This window comes from Sus scrofa, chromosome 5 (genome assembly GCF_054392235.1).
Source record: "Sus scrofa isolate SSC_HxYL_T2T_F1_AM1 chromosome 5, Sscrofa_HxYL_maternal_Yorkshire_Landrace_v2.0, whole genome shotgun sequence".
Taxonomy (NCBI): Eukaryota; Metazoa; Chordata; class Mammalia; order Artiodactyla; family Suidae; genus Sus; species Sus scrofa.
Window position 1 is genome coordinate 64,901,548 of NC_139387.1, and position 22,501 is coordinate 64,924,048.

Genomic DNA, 22,501 nt, shown 5'->3' on the forward strand with positions numbered 1-22,501 from the left:
TAAACTGATCTTCTAAGCAAGCAGCACTTTATGTAATTTTGAAATAGTGACATATAAAAAAGCATAATCCTTGCTATGTTTTAATTTTCATATTTATTGCTTTTACATAGTATGAAATTGATAATAGATATAGTTCATAAAAGATTACTAGGCAGTATTAGGGAAAAAGTGACTAATTCCTAGTTTTCACTCTCAGTAAGCTAATAGATTCAGAGTCTGGAAGAGCTACATAAGCATAAAAATATACATGAAGTAAAAAAGTAGTTGTGTAAGGAAAAATAAAAGTATGAGAATAAAAGCAGTAGGAGAATCAAAGAGAGGTATAGAGATAAGGGGAAAAAACACAGGAGAATTAAGAAACAGAAGAGTACATCTGCAACCAAGGATATCTAAATTAACAATTGTAAACATATCAATAAGAGATTACTATCAAGAAAGTAAAAAGACAACTCACAATAGAAGGAAATACAGTTGACCCTTGAATATTAGGAGCTTGAATTTCATAGGTTCACTTAAACTTGGATTTTTTTTTTCAATAAAAACATACTAAAATACTAGATGATCCACAGTTGGTTGAATCTGCAGATACAGAGAGCCAACTGTAAAGTTATACAAGGATTTTCAACTGTGAAGAAAGGGTCGGCATCCTTAAAACCCACATTTTTCAAGGGTCAACTGTATTTGCAAACCATAAATGTGCAAATAATGTATCTGATAAGAGACTTGCATCTGGAAAATATAAAATACTGTTACAACTGAAAAGTAACAACAAAAAACAATTTTAAAATGGGCAAAGGACTTGAACAGGCACTTCTCTAAAAGATAAATAGCCAATAGCCAATAAGCAATAAACATGAAAAGATCCTCAATATCATGAGTCACCAGAGAAAAACCACAATGAGGTAATACCTAATACACACCACGATTGCTATATCAAAGAAAATAATGGGTGCTGCCTCATACAATGGCAGTGGAGCTATAAAATGGGGCAACTACTTTGGAAACATGCTGAACAATTAATCATTAATTTTTAATTTTTCCCCTTTTTTGTAATGTATGCATGTAAAGCTATAAATTTCCCTCTAAGCACTGCTTTAGCTGCATCTCACATTTTATTATGTCATATTTTCATTGTTGTTCTATTAAAATATTTTCTAATTTCCACTGTGATTTCTTCTTTTATCTGTTACTTTAAAAGTATGTTTCTCTAAAAAAAAAGTAATACATTAGTACCTCATGAAGCACATGTAAAAAATAGAAGGTTGATTTAATATTAAAAAAAAAACCCCAAGCAATGTAGGTTACCAGTGAGTCATGAAGCATTTTTACTTATTTTTAAAACATACTTTATTTTAGGCCTAACCAAGGCGTCCGCTTGTAAAAATATTGTAGAGCCCTAAGCCCCAGTTCCTCAAATTGTTATTTTATTTGGATGGTCTTTGCAAAGATAATCAAGTTAAAATAGGGTCATTAGGGTGGGCCCTAATTCTGTATAATTAGTATCCTTATAAAAAGGCAGATATCTGGGGACGGACGCACACATGCACTTGTGCGCATGCACACATGGGAGAACACTGACTTCGTGAAAACTGGGGTTAGTCAGCCCAGCCATAGCTAGGAGAGATCCTTCTTTAGCTCTGTGGAATAGATCTTAGCTCCTTCAGTGGGAGCATGGCCCTATCAACACCTTGATTTCAGACTTCTAACCTCCAGAAATGTAAGACAACATAGTTCTGTTTTTTAAGAAAAAAAAAAATTTTTTTTTTCAAGCAATGTGATTTACCACATAAACAGAATAAAGGGTGAAAATAAAAGATCATCTCAACCAACAGAATATTCATTCAATGAACAAAATTCAATACCTCACTCATAATTAAAACTCTCAGAATCTAAGAATAGAAGGAAAAAGCTTGAACCTAATAAAGATTAGCTACAAAAAAATGCAGATATCACACTTAACAGTAAAGTAAGATCGGTAAAGGGTTAAAGCAAGTAAAGTAAGATAAGGATGCTATCACAGTTTCTGTGTTAACATCTGGCCAGTAGTAAGGCAAAAATTTGGTCCTAGAGGAAGACAACATTGCCAGTCTGTAGGAATAAAACAAAATATCCCTTAAGGACTAAGATAGACCAGGATCAAGAATACTGCTTTTACATTGGATTTTTATTTAACATCATCATTTCCAGTGGGAATGATGTTATGATACATTTGCTTTGGTTGGAGAAAGGAAAAAAAGCAGCCTCTGAAGTTTGGGACCTTTATCTGAGGCTCAAAGCTAGGCCTCAATGTTATTATAAACTGATCCAATGCTGGACACAAAACAACCTCAACATTCAGTTTAGACAAGGTCACTCACTGTGTAACCCAGCAACCCATAAAATACTAAACATTGCCCTATCTGACTAAAGGGGTGATGGCTACTTTTTTATCAATTGCAGCTTTATCCTGACTGTAGTTTATCCTCCCTATAGATAACAGTTACTGAGAAACTCAAGCATAGAATTGCCCCTACTTTGCAACAGCACTGAATCCTGAGTAAGGCTCTACTTCTCAAAACTTCCCCCACCAAAATCCAACCTATACTATAACTAAACACTTTATCAGGTTTTAATAACATCCTCTTACTGATATGCCTCACAGTGTCTCCTTGGTGAGCACTCTCCCTCAGTGCAACAAATAACAAACCCAACTTTTTCAATTATAGGTATATTCCTGGTGTTCCACTGTTCTCCAGCTGAAAGGCATAAAACAAGGGCCCAGACCATTTGTTGGAAGCCAGTAAAACTTGAGAACCAACCATTTTGCCTGTGGTACAAAATCTGCATTCATTCTCTCACTTGAAGACAATTACTAATATTTCTTAGTCTTTCTATCCTTTTAATTTAAATTTTAAAACTGAGTAAAACTAATTACAAAGATCACCTTAAAATTAAGCAGAAATGTCAATGCAAAATTATCATAGGCACTATTTTGAGAGTTATTAACCACAGTCTAAAATTTAACTTCAGAATTTTTCCCACCTACTATCCAGTCTAACCTCATGCTAACTGAAAATTTTTCTGCAAAGAAGATACAATGCAAATTCTGTAGTCACTTTTGCTTGCCGAATCCAAACATACAAAATAATTAAATTTATAGTACAAGGAGTATGGTCATCCTTTAAATTTTAATTTCCAAATACTGAATTGTAATTCTTTTGGACTATGACCTCATAATAGCCGTATTTCTCAGCTATTATACACATAACTTGCAGTTATCACCAGCTTCATTAAAGGCAAAATTCCTCTACTATTCAGTCATAAAAAAGAATGAAATAATGCCACCTGCAGCAACATGGATACAGCTAGAGAGTCTCATACTAAGTGAAGTAAGTCAGAAAGAGAAAGACAAATACTGTATGATATCACATATATGTAGATTCTAAGATATGGCACAAATGAACCTATCTATGAAACAGAAAAAGACTCAAAGACATATAGAACAGACTTGTGGTTGCCAAGGGGGAGGGGAAAGGAGAGCTATGACTGGGAATTTGGGGTTAGTCACTGCAAACTATTACATTCAGAATGGATAAGCAACAAAGTCCTACTGTATAGCACAGGGAACTATATCCAATTTTCTGGGATAAATCATAATGGAAAAGAATATTTTTTTAAATGTATGTATGTATGTGTATAACTGAGTGACCTTGCTGTATAGCAGAACTTAGCACAACACTGTAAATTAACTATACTTTAATTTTAAAAAGTAAACACTCCTCTAAAAAAGTGTATTTTCATTATTTTTAGTAACCTCATTAAGAACATGTATTATGCAAACAGAAACATGGATTTGGATTCCAGCTTTCCCATGTACTTACTATATAACAGAGGGCAAGTTACCTAAAATTTCAATATTTAGTTTCAGCTGCCTTAAAAAGGGAATATCGGCACCTGCCCCAGAGGTTGTAGTAATGATTAAATGAGATCCTATACATTAAGCACTTAAAAGGTAGTTAGCACTCAATAAATGCTATCATCATAATTGTCTATGTATATTCAGAATGTTTTAGGTATAAACTAGAGAATGTGAAATTTCTTTTGTATATGAATTTTAAAAACCCAACATAACATACATGACATTTAATGTTAATTGCCATAACCAATAATACTTAATATATAAACATAATCCAAACAGTAGGTTTTATCAACAAAATTGCCATTCAATTCAGTAAAATAAAGGACTACCTATATAAAGAATTACAGAATAACTACCATCTATACCCACAAGGGCGCACACTACAGCCATTTACCAGATCTTTTATGGGTTCTAAGCATAATGAAAAACAGACAAAGCAATAAGTATCATGAATAACCAGTTCAAACTAGTTCAGCCATATCTATGCAAACCAATCAGTAGTAAGTTTTGAAAAATCTATTTTGCATAAGCAATGTATATTTAAGAAAGACACACATTAGAGAAGGGTGTGTTACCTGCAAACAAGTCTCCATGACTACATAACCAGAACAAAACATTTCTAAAGATCATTTTAAATACTGTCATCTGGAACTTGAGATACCATTCACAAAACTATTCTACAAAAGAAATACTACTTTTTTTAGGTGGCAACACTAGAATCATGAAGCTCTTACATGACTCTAATTTATTTTCACAGGAAAAACCCCCTTTATATTTTACAGCAGAAAATGTCTGCATACCTAGAAGTAAATGTATAAAACATGATGAACTACTTTCTCCTGAAAATATTTTGTCAGGAGAAAGACAGTAAGAAAAAAATATTTTTAAGTCCTTATATATTTATATTCAAGAACTCTGGGGAAATACCATCACTTTAAAATATAATTTTTTTTCTACAGCATCAACAAAGCTTTCATCATTACCAAAGGAATTTATATTTAAATAACCAAGAAGGGTGTGTTACCTGCAAATAAGTCTCTATGGCTTGGATTTTTTTTTTTTTTTCAAATTTTGGGTAAATTACTTTTAAGGAAAGCCCAATGAACCTCTTCTTCTTTAAGTGAAAACATTATTTTCTTCTCTGCTTCATCCCCCTCCACCCACTCCTCTCACTCCTCTTTCTAGCAAAGAGATCATAGCTATGAAATAACAAAGGGAAGTATTACCAAAAGCTGTAATGCCCTAGCCTACAGTCAGCCTGCTCAAAAAGCTCAAGAATTTAAGTGGCTGTTGAAGAGTTGCTCACAAACTCAGCCAATCAGGAGCCAGCATTCTGATTTCTGCCCAGCAACAGGAGACAGACAATAAGGTCAGAGAAACATGGTTAAAACCTGGATTCACAATACTTCAGTGAGGTTCTTTATCTGACATAAGCAATCTAGAACATAATTGCATAAAATTCTAAATCTATAACATGCATTAAATATACAACATAATAAATAAGATTTATACCTTATATGCCATTTTAATTTATCTTCTCTTTAAAAATGACCATGAATGCTTCCAGAAATATAAATCAGTTCCCTAGCTGGGGAATGAGTCAAACACGGACGATACATAACAAGAACAAACTTTTCTATACGACAGGTTAGAATCTGTAAAATTCAAATGTAAATTTCTTTTTAAATTCCATAGTCTTTAACACCTATAAAACATTTTATACTAAAAATCCAGCAAAACCTTAAATCCAAATAACTAACAAGATTATTTTTATACCCACCTAGCCTCATTGTTAAGATTTCCAATTCCAAAAATTAATTGTATTCTGGACCCAAAGGTTTACTATGGTTAGCATTATAAAGTGTTTTGTTGTCTACTGCACTGAAGTGACTTAGTTTGATTCATCTAATGAAATTAAAATGTGATTCTTGATAACATGTATTAAGTGTTGTAAGTCCAATTACAATATTCTTTACTCTTTAACTGTCCTTGGCAGCAGGTTACAAAAAAGATATGAGCTCTCCTCTTCTGAAGAAATAAAACAAATGTGTAAATTATACAATAAATATTCATGTAAATTGAGGGAAAATTTTCCTATTTTACATGATTCTACAGTTCTTTAAACATAAAATTATAAAATAAAAATAGGAAATCTGTTATCAGAATTTTTTTTCTCAAATTCACTACCTACCAGATTTTCATAAACAAGTTTTAAAAATAAACCTCATTTTTTCTCCTTCAATTAGATATGAACCTTGTAATTTTTCAAACATACCCAAGAGGGAGCTTGCTGCAGCCATACTCTTAGTTTATATAATCTCCCCACAGGAAAAATAAATCAGCAGCTGCTTCAAGGCTTCAGTCCTGTGAGAGAACTGAAATTTACTGCCTGATTGGCTCAAAGCCGTAGTTGCCTAAAACCAATCAGACATCAGCATCACGAACCTTGCCTGGCAACAAGGGAAGCAGATGAGGGCAAGTGCTCCACCAAGAATCCAAACGGGTATGAAATTAAAGATGAATAATGAAATTGACACATATTCCTAATATACCCTCCGATTCTTTGTTTCAGTAACAGGTCTAGGGTAGGGTTTTCCTGGTTAAATGAACAAGGATCTATACTACTGCTTTCCAAGAACCACATTACTAGCGAAACAACAGAAAATACCAGGATTGTCGGATCAAAACGCGCACACACACACAAACACTATATTAATTCAAAGTATGGATATTTGATGAAAGTAAACTTAAAAATAAAACTTTAGCAAAAACCTGCAAAATGTTAAGCAAAGCCATTTAAATGGACTTGACACTTCTATCTTTGACACAGTTACTCCAATTAAATTCATCCTGATAAATGACATTAGTATAACATTATTCTGAAAATGATTTTTATTTAAATTTGAGGTTTAGTTAAATGGCTTATAATAGTCAAGAGGCCTGACTAATAATGGCCTACTCTTAAATAATTACTTCATGCCGAAGATTTCTAGTCTCTTTACAAATGCAACTCTGCTACTAAATTCTTTAAGAACCCCATTCTCATTTGAGAACAGTGTGATTTTACTTTGCAGTCCTAAATTTTACTTGAGAATTCTGCAATAGTCCTGGAAATAAAACCATAAAAAATAATCAGTGTGTTGCACAATAATTGTTAATAATCTGTGTACTGTTCACTGCTCATTAATGAAGACTGGTGAAAACGCTGATGCAATGATTCATCCTCTTGATACTTAACTGCTCACATTTAGTATACAGACCTTCTAAATTTTTGTCTTAAATGCTGGCTATCTTATCATCTATGTCAATAATTATTTTTCTAAAACTTTAGTAAAACATAATTATTACTTTCACCATTTCTGTTAAAAACCCCACAAGGATTTTCATCTTGTTCCCAGAACTTCTTTCTCCCAATCACTGGCAATATTTCCATGAGCATCCAGAGCCCCTATAGGGCTTCAACTCTACCATGCTATGATTCTTTTCTCAACTGCATAAAAAACATTGTCAATAGCTATCCTACCATGTTTTAAAAAAAAAAAATTGATGAAATTTGTTCCTTATTCAAAAATTCAGAAGGTACTGAGTGTTCATAATATTTTGACACCTCAAATAACCCCTTCTGCCTGTCATCAACCTACTGGTATTAGCTGGGGTAACAAAATGTGTAATGGAACATCCCCTAACTGTTTAAAAATAGTCAGCAACGGGAGTTCCTGACATGGCGCAGAGGAAATGAATCTGACTAGGAACCATGGGGTTGCGGGTTCGATCCCTGGCCTCACTCAGTGGGTTAAGGATCCGGCGTTGCAGACGCAGCTCAGATCTGGCATTGTTGTGGCTGTGGTGTAGGCTGGCGGCTATAGTTCCAATTAGACCCCCAGCCTGGGAACTTCCATATGCCGCGGGTGCAGCCCTAAAAAGGACAAAAAGACAAAAAAAAAAAAAAACAAAACAAGAAAAATAGTCAGCAACGAAGGAAACAGGGAGTTTGCTTTACCAACAATTCCATGGACAAAACAGGAGCAAGTCATGCTCCTGAAATTGTGGTTATGCACACACATTAAACCAGAATGGTCACTATAGTCTAACTTGTTGCATTCACTGATATATCTTGAGAAATTCTAGGATAGTCTACATGGAAAAAAGTGCAAGATACCTTAAAATAATTTCTGAGTATATTTTGTGGATCATTCTGTTAGTTACATAGGCAGTCAAACTAATTGACTTGATACAACAAATGCAATTCTAAAATACATTTATCAGATTATACCCCTTTAGAAAATTAGCCATTTATCTATGAGGGTCCTACCTACTAGCTTGTCCCACTCACCAAACTCCACCACCACCTAAGCAGTAATGACTAAAGCTACAAAAGGTCATGTATTTTATTTCCTCAAGAATTTAAGAAATCACCTATCCAAATTTTTTCACACATCACTTGGATGAATTAAAACATCCAGAATGATTTAGGAGAAGTTAAAAGATGTAAATCCTTCAAATGCCAGGATATAGCTCTTACTTCTCTTTCTAATTGACCCAACCTAAGGAAAAATAGTAGAGGGCTTACTTTTTGTGTCAGTCAGCTTTCACTAGATAATGATGCAGTAAAAAAAAAAAAAAAAAAAAAAAAAAAGGTTTTATTGGTTAATACCTAACATTCTCCTTCATTCTAGGTCATAGGCTGAAGGAAGAGCAAGCTCTCTCCCATTCCCCACAACTATAGTCTTGTGGCAGAAAGAAAAGAACACAATGGCAGAACAATATACAATGAGTTTTAATTTCTTTGACATAGTATTCACCACTTTCATTCACAGTAATTGGCTAAAGCCAAGTTAGACATTAATAGGGTAGAGAGTAAAATGCTCTCCTGGTGAAAGGCTTCATGCCACATGGTAAAAGGCAGGGATGTATAATTTTACCAGAGGAAAGAATAATAGTCTCCCATACCTTAAATAATTGTAAAATCTTAGCATAAAGGATTTCTAAACAAACAGGATCTACTCCATGTTCCAACATTAGCATAACAGTTGTCACAGGATAAATCACCCAAACTCTAGATTTCAGGTTGCTCAATTGTAAAACTGAGGAGGTTAGACCAAACACTTGCTAAGTTTGGTTCTAGCTCAAATTTTGTATTATTTTACTAATGTCTAGCTATACTGATGCTCTTATTATAATTAATTTTTTATTATGAAATCCAGTGAACATGCAGTAAAATATAAAAACTAACATGTGTACCCATCATCCAGATAAGAAATAAAAAACAAAGTCCTCTGCATAAAGCTACCAGATAGCATGCTCCTCCTTCCCCATCCCCAAGTCCTTTACATAAAGGTAAAAATAATCTTGAATTTGAGGTTAATTATTCCCAAGTATGCCTTATATATTTTCTTTATTATAAATTACCCTTTTTATTAACGAAACAACACCTTCAATGGGAGAAAAATGAACGGACAATCATGTCGGGGGCAATTATACAGCAGACACTATACCAAGGCATATTCTTTTCCCATTTATTTAAGTGGCAAGTTATACAAATCCAACTTTACATATGGTCTAAAGTAATACATCAATCACTGTGCTACTATCATTCATTCCACTGCACAGATAATTAACTTAGAAAGGTCAACCAGACACCCAATTCAGCATGAAGTTGTTTTCATTGCATATGTACCCTTCTTTTACCCTTTAAATTTCACAACCATGGAGTACTCTAATTTATTGAAATGTTAAGTGATAAACTATACAGTATTTTTCATAATTTTCTTCTCTTTGAAAATGGAAATGTCATTTAATTACTAAGGACCATCCACACAGTGAATGAGTTCCAACAGTATACTCTCAATTTCTCCAGTCTGCAAACTGGTTCATATATTAGCTACAACAGTATTAGAAAGAAGTTCTTAATCAAGTATCTTTTTAAAAGCAACTTTTCATTTAGTCATCTAAGCAAAAAATAATAACAGAACTCACTCAACAAGCCAGAAGGGAATTTCCTCAATCTGATAAAAGAGTATCTAAGGAAAACATACAACCAACAAAGATCTTAGGGAGAGAGCTTTCACCCTAAGATCAGGAGCAAGACAAAATGCCTGCTCTTAACACTTCTGTTCAGCACTGACTAGACATTCTAGCCAGGACAATGAGGCAAGAAAATGAAATAAAGTTCATGCATCTTGAAAAGAAAAAAGTAAAACTACCTTAATTTTCAGATGATAAAATCCTTTACATAGAAAATTCTAAGAAATCCACTAAAAAATTTATTAGAACTAGTGAGTTTACAAAGTTGCAAGATATAAGATCATATTAAAAAAATCTGTTATATTTGTATACACTTTCAATGAACAATTCAAGAACAAAATTAAGAAAACAATTCCATTTACAACCAGATCAAAAATAATAAATTTAACAAAAAGTACAAAACTTAATGCTATAAAAAAATTTATAAAACATGGTTGAAGAAATTTAAGACAACCTAAATAAAACGAAAGACACCACATACTCTTGAATCAAAAGGCTTAATACTAAAATGTCAATACTCTCAAATTGATCTACTGATTCAAGCAAAACCCTATCAAAATCCCAGCTATCTTCTCTGCAAAAATTGACAAGCTGATCTTAAAATACATGTGGAGGAGATCCCTTGTAGCTCAGTGGGCTAAAGCGTTGTCACTGCTGTGGCTGGGGTTCAATCTCCAGCCTGCAAGCTTCCACATGCCACGGGTGCAGCCAAAAAGAAAGAAAGAAAGAATTGTTTTAAAAACACATATGGAAAAAGAAAATACATATGGAAATGCAAGAAACCCTAAATAGCCAGAACAATCATGGGCAGAGGGGAGAGGAGGGGACAGTATAAGACTCATACTTCCCATTTTCAAAACTTACTACAAAGCTACAGTAATCTTTACAGTGTGTTACTACTATCAAAAGGATAGATATATATAGCACAATGGAATGGAAATGTCAGTCAGAAATAAACCCTCACATCTACGGTCAATTAATTTTCAACAAGGGTACCAGGACCACTCAATGAGGAACAGTGTTTTCAACAACAGTGTACGGACAACTGAACAGCCATGCAAAAGAATGAATTTGGATTGTTATGCCATACTATATACAAAAATTAACTCCAGGTGAATCAAAAACCCAAATTTAAGAGCTAAAATTTTTAAATCTGGAGTTCCCATCACGGCTCAGTGGTAACGAATCCAACTAGGAACCATAAGGTTGCAGGTTCGATTCTTGGCCTTGCTCAGTGGGTTAAGGATCCAGCGTTGCCGTGAGCTGTGGTGTAGGTTGCAGACAAGGCTCGGATCTGGCATTGCTGTGGCTGTGGTGTTGGCCGGCAGCTGTAGCTCCTATTGAACCCCTAGCCTGGGAACCTCCATGTGCCATGAATGTGGCCCTAAAAAGCAAAATAAAATAGAATTTCTAAATCTGAAAAGAAAACACAGATATAAATCTATATGACATTAGAATAGCCAATGTTTTTTTACATATTAACCAAGAGAACAAGCAGCAAAAGGGAGAAGAAAAACAGATCAATTGGACTTCATAAAAATCAAAAACTTTTGGAGTTCCTGTCATGGCTCAGCAGTAACTAACCTAAGGATCCATAAGGACTCAGGTTTGATCCCTGACCTGGCTCAGCGGGTTAAGGAACTGGCGTTACAGATACAGGTCGGATCCTGCAATGCTGTGGCTGTGGCATTGGCCAGCCCCTGCAGCTCCAATTTGACTCCTAGCCTGGGAACTTCCATATGCTTCAGGCGTGGCCCTAAAAAGACCAAAAAAAAAAAAAAAAAAAATTCAAGATTAAAAACTTTTGTGCTGCAAAGGACACTAAGACAGTGAAAAGATTAACTCATACAATGGGCAGAAATGTTTGCAAGTAATGTACCTGACAAGAGACTTGTATCTACTAAAACATATAAAAAATATTATCACTCAGTAACAAGAAAACAACCCAATTTTAAAATGAGCAAAGGGCTTGAATAGATATTTCTCCAAAGATAAGCCAATAAGCAAAAAACATGAAAAGATGCTCAACATAATTAGTCATCAGAGAAATACAAATCAAAGCCATGATGATGTTACACTTCACATATACCAGGATGGCTACAATAAAAAAGACAGAAAATAACAAGTGTCAGCAAAAGATACAGAGCAACTGGAATTCACATATAATGCTGGTGGGACTGTAAAATGTGTTTTGGAATAGTCTGGTAGTTCTTCAACATAGTATTGCCATAAAAGCTGGCAATTCTACTCCTAGGTATATATACCTCAAAGAAATAAAAACATGTTCCTGCAAACATCTGTACACAAATGCTCATAGAAGCGCTATTCACCATAACCCAAAAGTATCTAAGAATAATAGCCAAAATAACTGAGATATCTAGCAATGATAAATAAAATGTGGTATATTCATTAAAATGGAGCATTATTTGACCATAAAGAGGAATGAAGTACTCATAAGTGTCACATCATGGATGAACTTTGAAAACATGCTAAGTGACAGAAGCCCATCATAAAAGGTCACATAGTGAATAATTCCATCTATATGAAACATCCAGAATAGACAAATCTACACAGAAAGAAAGCATACTAGTGGTTGCCTAGGGTGGGAGTTTGGGGAGGAAATAAAGAGTAGCTGCTAAAGGTGCAAGACTTCTTTATAATGTAATAAAAATGTTCTAAAATTGTGATGGTTGCACAACTACATGAATATTTTAAAAACACTGAGTTGTATAGTTTAAGCCAGTGAATTGTATGATATGAGAATTAAATCTCTAAAAACCTGTTATTTTAAAAAACAGCAGAACCAGAGTTGAATACTTTGTTTTTCATTTGTTTTTAACCTAAACTCCCTTTACTGGGTCACATTTTCAACTTAGACAAAACAATTATACCGAAAGAACTGAGTACTGGTTCCTACTTTAGGGAATCACATTTCTAGGTCAACAAGTATACTCGTTATACTAATGATAAAAGGCAATGCACAGAAAATAAAAGCAATCTTGTTTCCATGTGTTCATCATAAATAAGCCAATTACTCTTTTCCCCTGTCCTAAATAGGGCATAATTCTATAGCATGCTTATCTCACAGGATGGTAGTAATGGGTAAAGATACTCATAGAAGCTAAAAGAACAAATTTTATAAACAAAAAAATAGTACTGAGCATGATGCAAATGAACACTCCATGTACATATGTGAACAAAGTCTTCTACACATACAAAATGCAATTAACTATCTTTACCAAAAGGACCTGGAAGTCTTAAATCAAACAAAAGAATTCTCCTTTATTAAAACTCACACTATAACCAAAGGCCTTACATGTAATCAATGATAGACTTGTTTTTATTTCTTTTTTCTTTTTAGTACCACACCTGCAAGATATGGAAGTTCCCAGGCTAGGGGTCGAATGGGAGCTACAGATGCTGGCCTAGGCCACAGCCACAGCAACACCAGATCTGAGCCGCAGACCTACACCATGGCTTGCAGCAACACCAGATCCTTAACCCACTGAGTGAAGTTAGATATTAAATCCGCATTGTCATGGACACCATGTTGGGTCCTTAACCCACCTAGCCACAATAGGAACTCTGATAAACTTGTTTTTAAGTGAGGTATACTTACTGAACTTCCTGGATTTATAGAGGCTTTGTCACATTTTATCAATACTGTCTTTATTCATGATGTGTCTTATCACCATTCACTGTATTTATCAGTACTTTACATGTTTCTTTCTAGAAATAATTATTAAAGGAAGTGGTGGGGGTGGGGTGAAATAGCTGAAGGAGATCAAGCCGTATAAACTACCAGTTATAAAATAAGTTAATATTGTGATAATTTTATATGGTATGTAACCTATAATAATATTGAGTTATATATTTTACATCTGAAACTCATATAAAATTGTAGGTCAACTGCAACTTTAATTTAAAAAAAGAAATAATTACTACAGATGGACTGTAACAACTACACTTATGTTTGTTTAATGAACACTCTGGCATGTCACATCATATATCTAGCAAAAGATTAACACATTTTAAGTGCCCAAGCTTCGTTGTCAGAAAACATCTTAAAATATGCTGGTATCATTATGATGTGCTTCAGAGATCATTTAACAAAAGAATGAAAAATATTGAGCTGCACAGTGTCTCTACTCTACAGCAGTATACACATAATAAATATTGACTAAAAGAATGAGCTACATACACACAACTAACATCTAAAATAATTCTTAAGTGAAAAAACTAAATTATTCTTTTAGAAAGCAAAGGTAGTAATCTAGAATATCTCTGACAGAATTGTAAACTAACATGCTGACATGTTCACATACAGCAGGTTTACATACAGAGGCCAACTCTTCTTTGAAGTGTGGATGCTTATATAATAACAAAAAGTAACATATACCCAATTACACATAACGCTGCCTCCGACAGGGTGCAGTACATACCACCACTAAAATTAATCAAATCTGACATGAGAGGCATTTTTCAAAGCTTATAAAACTTGTTTAGTTTCATTTCACATTTCAAAAAATAAAATATGATTTTGAAAGAAATCTTTTACTGATTACTATTTAATGATGAAAATTCTCTTTAAAATAACAAACATACCCCAAAGGAAAACCCCTGCAGCCATCTTATCAGTTCTCTCACTGCAACAGAAACTGAAATACAATTTGCATAGTCACTGTGGTTGGCTAAAGAAAGCAGGTTCATATAACCAATCAGAAGGCTAGAAATTGGGCAACCATAGGGGAGAAATTTTTAATCTGCCTGGCAACAGCCTAAAAATAGAAACAATATGCTAGTATGAATCCCAGAATAGATGTGAATATAAGAGGAAAACCACCAGCAAAAACACTTTATGTGCCTTGCATTTCATCATCTAAAATATTAACTCGGAATTTTTTTTTACTAAGTGGCAATTAAAGAAAAATGAATCCTAAGCTAAATAAATGGGCCACTTTCAAATTATATGCTACTATCCATATTATTTCACTTATATATGTATATAACTGTATGTTATGTATGTACATATATATTTACTTTTTTTTTCAGAAGAACAGTTAGGCACTTTAAATCATAGTTCTAATATCTCTAAATCTCTAAAATCTCTCAAAATCTGAATAGCACTGTATTTTTTCCTACACTTTTCCCCTGCAATCATTTGGGAATCTTACTTAAGGATAAAAGACTATTTATTGTGTATTAAAAATACAAAGATTAAAAAATTTATCAATGCTGATCTTTAAACTGGGTAGGGACTATGTCTTCTTTATTTTTGACACAAACTTGTTCTAATATACAGCAGCGTCTGCCACACATTAGGTATTCAACAACTGTTTTCTCAGTAAAATTAAAATAATTCCTGTCAAGGAGGAAAATAAATCATCTTACTGTTCATGTCAAGTAAAAGTTAAACATATAAATATATAATCTATAAAATACTGTCATTTTTGGTTTTCCAATTTTGTCTAAAGTGGGATAATATTTAAGTTGACAATACTTGACTTTTATTCTGTTACCCAGATAAAAGAATGTATTTCATTGTTCTAACTTCCTAACCTAATTATGCATGTTTCCTTGTACATTACAAATTTACTCCAGAGAAAGTTTAATTCCTAAACGTGGTAAACAATCCAAAGTCTAATAGAGTAACTATAAGATTATGGGCTAGTGAGGAATGATAAAATTAATAATTTCTTAAAAAGGAAAATAAAAAGAAAAGAGAGAAGGAAAAAACTTTTTAATTTCAAGAATTTAAATTATAGCTGCTGAAATGAAAGGCAGGTTAGACAGTCAAATCATATTAAACCAAAAGCTAATAAACAAAGTTCATGTTCTATGCATATCTGACATCAAACCCTCCATCAACATGTTTTAATGAAGTCGTAATTTTAAAATGTTTTCTTTGGCCACAAAATGAATTCATGTATTTGACACTAAGAAAGTCTAAAAACTTAATTATGAAAATTATGTGTAAAGGACTAATTTTAATAAAGCTTAGAAACGATGTCTTTAAAACATAAGAAAACACAGAACAGTTTTAAAGTGACAAAAAAAGAGCTCGAGGGAAGGAAGAAAAATCAAATGGGCACTCATATGAGTAATATATACTTTTAATCTTGATATTTTAAGGATAGCTACATTTTAAAACTAAATTTAGAAGTTCCCATAGTGGCTCAGTGGAAACGAATCTGACTAGTATCCATGAGGATGCAGGTTTGATCCCTGGCCTTGCTCAGTGGGTTAAGGATCCCGTGTTGCCTGAGCAGTGGTGTAGGTCACAGTTGCGACTCCAATCCCAAATTGCTATGGCTGTGGTTGTAGGCTGGCAGCTGCAGCTCTGATTCGACCCCTAGCCTGGGAACCTCCTCATGCCATGCGTGCAGCCCTAAAAAGAAAATAAATAAATAATAAATAAAATTAAGATTAACCAAGCCTTTAAACCCATAAATACTATTATTTTAAACACTGCTCTGAATGAAAAGTAACTTAGCTTATTGTCTTATTTTTCTCAACACTGTCTTCAAATGCGACAAGGATATCCAAATCTAACTACAATTGTAATCACATCTTTAAGATAATTTAAATTTTTTTACGTGCTTAGATCTATTTACTTATCTGAGCAAATAAACTATGACCCTCATCACAAAGGAAAGCCATATAAATTAACCTATGAGTTACAATTAGTGGGGGAGAATATAACAAATGAATCAAAATCGGATATAACAAGGCACTACAAGTATGAAAAAGTATTTTATAATTCCAGACATTTAAGTCAAGTATCACTTTATATATACATCTATTCATCTATTCATATTTTCTTAGGTACTACTTAAAGCAGTTATTAATACTTTGTAGTTTTACTTATGCTGGCCAGTTTTATCTCAAGACAACAGAAAAAGCATGATGTTTGCAGAATATTATTCAAAGCAGTCAAACATTTTATGACACACCAATGGAAATTTTGAGGAGACTGAATAATCAAAGTCACCTTAGTGTAAAAAACTAGTACAGTAACTAAAAATGCTCTGGAGAAGTTTAGATAGTTTCAGAAACGTCACCCCCCATCTTTCCATTCTCTTCTCCATCTCTGGACCCTCCTCTCCACAGGAGTTCAAAATGTCAGCTGGGAGCCAGATGTTCTATGGCCCCATGTTTACAGAAGTCTAACTTTAATAACAAACATACCTAAAATAAAGGAACAATCCTAATCTTATTTCCTATCCCAGAGAAAACTAACATTCTTCTTTGTACCTATAATTTTCTCTTCTGTAGCAAAAGCAATACTGCTAATATGTTATCCTCCTTGTAGAACTAATTAAATTACATTTACCACAACTTTTAGCACTAAACTTATTTGCAATTCTCTATCTCTCTTCAGCTAGAATATAAGAAAAAAGTTATGCTTTTGATAACAAGATCTCTCCTGGGCATAGAGAATGGACCAGCACTCCTCCAGGAGCAAAAAAAAAAAAAAAGAAAAATTACATTCTTATTCTTAAATTTTCTGCCAGACAATGTATAAGAATATAATCTACTTGTTTCTAGCAAATGTGCCTAAAGATCTTAGTTTCACAGGTTGGGGTGTCAGAAGCTATTATCAAAAGTTTGTAATGTATTTTAAGAAAATATAGTTTCTTTATCTGAAACAAAGAATTATCATTTTGTTCCATCTTTCAGAACCTAAAAAAAAAAACACACATCTGACAAAAAAACACTATACTTTGGAAACTATTTTGTTGTTGTTGTTCTTTTTTTAGGGCTTTACCCTCGGCATATGGAGGTTCCCAGGTTAGGGGTGGAAGTGGAGCTATAGCCACTGGTCTACACCACACAGCCACAGCAACGCCAGATCCGAGCCGTGTCTGTGACCTACACCACAGGTCACGGCAATACCAGATCCTTAACTCACTGAGCAAGGCCAGGGTTCGAACCTGCGTCCTCCTGGATATCAGTCAGATTTGTCTCCACTGAGCCACTATGGGAACTCCTACTTCGGAAACTCTAAAGCTCTCCTACTAACCATCAAACCAAATGAGCTAATGTTTTCCACCCATTCAATGAACATACTGACTGATAATCACAAGTATACTAAGATCTTATGTTCTATTTTCATAGGAATCTTTTTTCATATCAATAGCTCTTGTTACTGAATTGACTTGTACATTTTTACTTTAAATTACAATTACAGAATACAATTAAATTTTGTGTAAACTGATGAAATATGAGTGCAAAAAAAAAAAGAGCTGCTAGATCTACATCTAAGAGATGATGCAGAAAATACAGATTGGAGAGGTTTGACTTAGATAAATTATTTAACATCTTTAGGTCTAAAGTTTTCCATCTGGAATAAATGGAAAATAAATTAGAAGACCTAAGAGGATCCTTAAGTTTTGATTCTCAGATATTTTAATAAATTACACTCCTAAAATGCAATGCTCTACTGAGGGATGGTAACGACAGATTGGTATATTCACGTATATATCAAATGCCTAAGTGGACACTATTATAGGTCAATTTTTAAGACACAAAAGAGACAATGTGATTAAAAGGATAAAAGTATAGCCTAAGATCAAAGTGTTACTGTATGTAGATTTTAACAAAAATATGGAAAAGAAATATAGGCAATAATACAATATGCAGAAATCTTTATACATAAATGACCATGAAAATTGGAATAAGTACTTTATTTTCCACTAACGGCCCACTTTCCAATATAAACTATTTAATCCTAGTAATCAAAAACATGCTTTCATGTGTGTAATTACAAACAAGATCCCTACAGAGTCCTTACTGTCTTCCTGATAGGGTTAGTACTCCCAATTTTTATAAGCCATATTTCTGAAAACTGACTCTGCATAAAGAGTAACTCGAATACAAATGGGAGAGGAAAAATAGAGCATGCCTCTCCTTCCAGTCTCAATTTCAATTGCACTTCTGCTCATAACCCTATTTATAATTCAGTTATATCCACAAGACTTCACAAGTAGTTGCTAAGCAACAGCAACATGCCAAGTTCAGGGGTATTGGAAATCTGGCTCTCTACATTAAAATATTTAACTGAGCCTAGAGCCTCCAAAATTTAAAAAAGAAGAAAATGAAAGAAAGGGAAAAGAAAGTGGCTGGGGGAGCTCAAAGAAATACAATGACAAAATGCAATAAGCCACCAATCTCTTTTTAAGGGTTCACAAATTCAGACCAAAGACTTACTTTGGTATTTTCGAATACTTATATTTTTCCTCTAATTTTTAAATCATCCTTTAAAAGCTGAAATGAAGACTTTGAAGCTGTTCTACTGGAGAACATGAGCAATTCTACTGGAGAACAAGAGACATGTGATTAGCTACCTCATTGTTAATGGCATAACAGCTAACTCAGTAATATACTATGCAAAGAATAGGCACTAGGGACACCAGGAGAAAAGTCTGTGGGAAATAACTGAAACTTACTATGTTGGATCTTTAAGGGCAGGAGATAAAAAATTGAACATTTTCATCAAAGTCCTCTATCCCTGTAGACTTGGTTAACTATCATAACTACCAAATGAAAAAATGTTTATCCCAAACTGTGTTTTTCCATTCTAAACACCTCTAATAATTAAAAAATTAACATTCAGAAAAGTATTAACAATCTAAATGGTTATAAAAGTTGTCATTTTTCAACAGAAACTGAAGAGGCACTCAGTATGTTTTAAAACTCGTTCACTGATAAAAAGTAAAAATTAAGAACATAAAGATTGCTCTTTTGGAGTTCCTGTTGTGGCACAGTGGAAACAAATCAGACTAGTATCCATGAGGATGCAGGTTTGATCCCTGGCCTTGCTCAGTGGGTTGGGGATCCAGCACTGCCGTGAGCTGTCTCAGATGTGGTTCGGATCTCGTGTTGCTGTGGCTGTGGCGTAGGCTGGCAGCTGTAGCTCCAATTCAACCCCTAGCCTGGGAACTTCCACATGCTGCAAGTGTGGCCCTAAAAAGCAAAAATTAAATTAAACTAAAAAATAGAAAAAAACGATTGCTCTTTTACCTAATAACAGCTACTTCAAACCATTAAGAAACTTTATATTTAGTAGTAAAATCGTTAGCACAAGTCCGTGTGCCCGACACACAGTGAGGCCAAACAAACCAAAACATCAGGGTTTGGTGCAGAGAAAGGCAAAATAAGGGAGGAGCATGGTTGGTTGTTGCAAACTCCTTGGCGCAGAAATCTTTCCTTCTTGCAGCTATCCAAGAGGTAGGTCATGATGTTCCTATAAACCTCTAACAAGATACATGTTACACATCAGAGAGGAGCTAAAGCAGAAGATGGGGGAAGGGCCTCCCCTTCTCCAAAGGGTCCTGCTTGGTTAGGATCCCCACCCACTTTTCTTTGATATTTCTTAATCTTGAGGAGAACAAGTGTTGGACAAGAAAACAAATAAAAGTTCAGATAAAGAGGTTTAATCATAAACTTGAAAGAGTTATCCACAGGATTCTGCTCAGTTTTACCAACAGACACTCACTGCTTTGAGAGTTGCTGGTGGCACCTGAGTCTGACACAACTACTCCATTTTTACTTCCAAATGCATTTCTCACTTCAATGACCTAAGTAGATGTCACCATTAATAATTTTAGTCACTTTTCCTAGACATAAAAAGATGCAACAATTTGGATGCATAAAATCTGAAAATATCTATCTGAAGGCCTGTTCTGTCAGTTTTTTCACAGAGCACAGAATGCCTCATCCGTAATGTCCGCCCTGTATTCCTTTCAAGAGATGTTTAACTCCAGCAACGGCAGTGGCTACTGACCTAATCCTTGTAGAAGCAGATGACAAGTGCCAATTTTTAGCTGGCAGGGCCCCTTCAGTGTCATAAATTTGACCATGGTTTGGGGGACATTCCATGACCATTTCATTCCACAGTGCTAGGAATGCTCATTCCGAGGTCTGGCAAAGATGTCACTGATAGACTACTCAGTGTGCTATTACTAGACTAAGTCTTATTTAACAGTAACCAAATTTCTCTGGCCCACCCATCTTACGAATCTCTTATGATCCAGGAAAATATTCCCTCTGTTGCTTCTTCCCACATTCCCAGTTAAATAATTACAATCATGGATCTCATATGGAATATGCATTATCAGAGGCTCAGCCAAACATTTGTTAATGTAAGAAACAACAATCTTGTAAAACAGACAATTTAAGTTATAAGTTGTTACAAATATCTCCTGGTTTCAGAGAGGATGTTTTAATTTCTTCTTTCCTGCAGCCATTCACGGCTGGGCTAGGTCTGGATGTTCCCTGTGAGCTAAACAAAGTTATTTTAGTTTATCAACCATTGGGGCGAATTCCCTGAGATGGGCCATTATATATACTACAAGCTATACAAAGCTTAAACTAAAAGAAACAGATCTAATATGGAGTCAGATTTGTTATTCCCTACTACAGTTCCCCACTGTCAATGCCCATTCCACAATCTTTTGGGAAGACTTCCTGCTGAACTGGGGCTATGAGGGGTGACTGTGGAACAGAATTGGTTAGGCTTGGGCTAGGAATATTTCTTAGAATCTTTGGTAAATAGCACAATTCTCTTTCCTTCTTTATCTACAATTATTTGAACCTGACTTAGCTCTGTTGTCGTCTACTTTGTAATTAAACTTAGGCGTTTGGTTCCAGTTTCATACTTACTAATTTTCTAACTGTGTCATAACTACAGTAGGTTCCCATGCTGTCCTACTGGACAAGATTAAAGAAGTAGGTTGACTCACCCTTCTCCTCCAGCTACAACCAGCTACAACGAAGGAATTATCTGGAAGGTGGGCCTTAAACAGTATATGCAGACCTCAATTAACAGAATCAGAATTTGATATCCACTGAAATGATCTCTTTCTCTCTAAAAAAAAAATACCCTCGTTTTAAAATCAAATACAGCCAAATTAAGATTAGTTTGTTTTCAAAATGAGCCCAATTAATTGATCATAATTTAAGTTGTTCCTTTAAATTACTTGTGCTGGAATTTTTCCATAAGGAGTCTCACACTGAAATTGTAAGAAGCCTCTCAGAGCCAGGATAACCACGCCAAGGAACTGTCAGATTTAAACTTACAGGTTTGGGTGAATTCCTCCCTTTTATTGAGGTCTGCAAAATACCTTGAGTTTTTTGTTGGGTGGGGGCGGTTTGCACCTATTAGAAGGTGGCCTTCCTAATTTATCTAAAAAAGCTGTTGGGAATCTAAGAGTTTTCAATCTCTGGAGAGGTTAGGTAGAGAGAGAGGACAAACATGTCAACACTGCCCAAAAAGGCATAATCCACCAGACTGCTAGCCCAAGGGGAAAGATTTCCCCACATCTAGAAAAATACACAGATCAAAGCCAGTAACATCTCAGGGAAAACCAAAAAATCATCACCACACTCATCCGTTTACTCAGCCTTACATAATCAACCTCTCTTCGTAGAAGTTCTATGAAATCAGAGTTTTCTTCAGACTTTCAAAATATCTTACCTAGTTTAGCAGCATGACTTCAAAGCTATCAGAAACCTGTTTTTGAAAAAGATCCTTCTTGATAATATGGCAGTTTTGCAAAGTATCAGCTTAACTGTCTA

At 34.4% G+C, this 22,501-nt stretch overlaps 2 protein-coding genes across 8 annotated transcripts in view; one reads left to right on the forward strand and one right to left on the reverse strand.

Annotated features, from left to right (window-relative positions):
• The window catches only part of GUCY2C (guanylate cyclase 2C), a 672,163-nt gene that overhangs the window by 312,796 nt on the left and 336,866 nt on the right, over positions 1-22,501 (forward strand). The window lies entirely within an intron of this gene.
• Positions 1-22,501, reverse strand: part of ATF7IP (activating transcription factor 7 interacting protein) — a 123,288-nt gene that overhangs the window by 66,350 nt on the left and 34,437 nt on the right. Inside the window, exon 1 of one of the 7 annotated variants that reach the window (XM_021092313.2) lies at positions 6,174-6,275. The exons of 5 other annotated variants lie outside the window; for them this stretch is intronic. The gene's annotated coding sequence lies outside the window, so the exon portion shown is untranslated. Of the gene's footprint in view, positions 1-4,922; positions 5,102-6,173; positions 6,276-22,501 lie in introns of those variants that run through there. One more of the 7 variants, XM_084956719.1, reaches the window with a different exon arrangement.